This window comes from Bison bison, unplaced genomic scaffold (assembly GCF_000754665.1).
Source record: "Bison bison bison isolate TAMUID 2011002044 unplaced genomic scaffold, Bison_UMD1.0 scf7180017845565, whole genome shotgun sequence".
Taxonomy (NCBI): Eukaryota; Metazoa; Chordata; class Mammalia; order Artiodactyla; family Bovidae; genus Bison; species Bison bison.
In genome coordinates, this window is record NW_011476138.1 from 8,487 (window position 1) to 10,929 (window position 2,443).

Consider the following 2,443-nt stretch of genomic DNA (forward strand, 5'->3'; position numbering starts at 1 on the left):
AGTGCCTGTGAGGGCAGGGAGCCCTCTCTTTTCATGACCTGTGCGCACTCCAGCCAGCCAGCCTCGGTGCGGCTATTTCCTGTGTGGCCTTTGGCAAGTGTCTCACCCTCTCTGTCTCTGACGTCTTGTCAACATATAGAGTGATGACAAGGACAGCCCTGGGGGTTGAGGATGAGAACCCGGCTAGGCCAGATCCCTGCTCCTCCTCTGCGCCAGCTCCATCTCACCCCGTGACCGTGCCCCGCCACACTGCTGCCTCTCCAGGGCCACAGAGGAGCCCTGGGGGGTCTCCACCCCCAACGCCTGACAAGCCGAGCCTGCAGCACTGCTGCTACCCCCACTCAGGGCAAGCACCCGCGACCCGTCTTCCTGGGCAGCAGAGGCGTGCCCTGCCCCTCGGCAGTGGGCACAGGACGCTGCCAACCTTTCTGCCCAGGGACCCCCACCCCCCACATCCCTTGCTCAGAGTCCCACCGGTGAGTCTGTTGCTTCAGGCTGGTTCCCCAGCGTCAGACCCTCAGGCCTGGTCCCATGGGCTGCGGGCCGGGCAGGTGTGAGGTTGGGACTTCGAGGGAGAACTGTATCAGGTGTGCTTTCCTGCTGGCTCAGACAGGCAGGAATCTGACTGCAGTGCGGGAGACCAAGATGGGCCAGAGAAACAACCACCTCAGATATGCGGCTGACACCACTCGAATGGCAGAAAGCGAAGGGGAACCAAAGCGCCTCTTGATGAGGGTGAAGGAGGACAGTGAAAGAGCCGGCTTAAGACTAAATACTAAAAAAAGAAAACAACTAGGATCATGGCACCTAGCCCCCTTACCGCATGGCAAATAGAAGGGGGAAAGGTGGACACAGTAACAGATTTCCTCTTCTTGGGCTCCAAAATCACTGCAGATGGTGACTGCAGCCATGAAATCAGAAGACTGCTTCTTGGCAGGAACACTATGACACACCTAGACAGTGTGCTGAGAAGCAGAGACGTTACGCTGCCAATTAAGGTCTGTACAGTCAAGACTACGGTCTGGCCGACGGTCACGTACGGTTGTGAGAGCCGGCCTGTAAAGAAGGCAGGGCGCCGGAGAACTCATGCCTTCTTCCTGTGGTGCAGGAGAAGACTCCTGAAAGGCCCCTGGACAGCAAGGAGACCAATCCAGCCAATCTTAAGGTGGATCAACCCTGAATACTCCCTGGAAGGACTGATGCGGAAGCCCCAATATTTTGGTCATCTGATATGAACGACTCATTGGAAAAGTCCCTGATGCTGGGAAAGAGAGAGGGCAGAAGGAGAAGAGGGGCTCAGAGGATGAGATGGCTGGACGGCATCACCGATGCGATGAACATGAACTTGGGCGAAGTCCGGGAGACGGTGAGGGGCAGGGAGGCCTGGTGTGCTGCAGCCCATGGGGTCGCCAAGCGGTGGACACGACTGGACACCACCAGGCTCACCGCCAGCAGGAGTGGAGCACCGCGTCTCAGGTGGATGGAGGCCGGGCCCGCACCGGGTGGACCACGCGAGCCTCCCACCTTCGCAAGGCTGGTGTTCACATGCCCATCTCACAGACAGGAGAACTGAGACTCCCAGCCTGCCCAAGGCATAGAGCTCAGAGGAGGGGGCCCACATTCAGACAAAGGTCTGCTTGGGCGTTTCGTTTTCTCAACACTGAGCTGGCTGCCTTTTTGTGCCCTGAGCCTGTGCCCTCTGCCTCTCTGGTGGACGGTATATCTGGCCAACGATGCCTAGGTGTAGGGAAGGAAGCAGAAAGGCCCCACATCTGGGGCAAATGCCCAGCAGCCCTCACCCGGGTAAAGCTGCCCAGATGTGCCAGGAACTGCAGCTCTGTGGCTTCAAGGATGGACACCCCTCATCTCTGGGAACAACAGCTCAGAGGCTGAGCGGGGCTCAGAGACTCCGAGGACCTGGGCTCCCAACAAGCCAACTCCGCCCATTCCTGGAGCCTGGCCGGGCACCTGCTGGCTGGCCTGTCCTTGACCCGACTACCACAACCACGGTGTGGGAAGTGGGGGGCAGGGCCCTGGCCTCCTGGGGGTCTTCCTTAGAGCGGGGCCTCACACCTCTCGGCAGCTCCCTCAGGCTGCCCTGAGCAGAAAGGAATGGGCTCTTTCTCATCACCCATGAATGAACCCAGGGCGCCCGCAGGAGGAACCCTCCACAGGGAAAGGCCGGTGGACACATTCCTGAAAATCAGGGGGCGCAACAGCGTCACTGACACGGCCTTCTGTGTAAAACTGTCAACAATTTACAACAGAAGCACATCATCAGGATTTTTTTTTCTCCTGGAATCAAGAGTCAACAGTATCTGAGGGGCGAAGACCTAGAGCAGGAGGAAGCCAGCCCCCAGGCGGCTAGTGGTGGGGGCGCGGGAGTCGAGAAGGGCCGGCTCAAAGTCCTTCCTGCACCTGAGGCCATGGCTCTGCTGCTGCT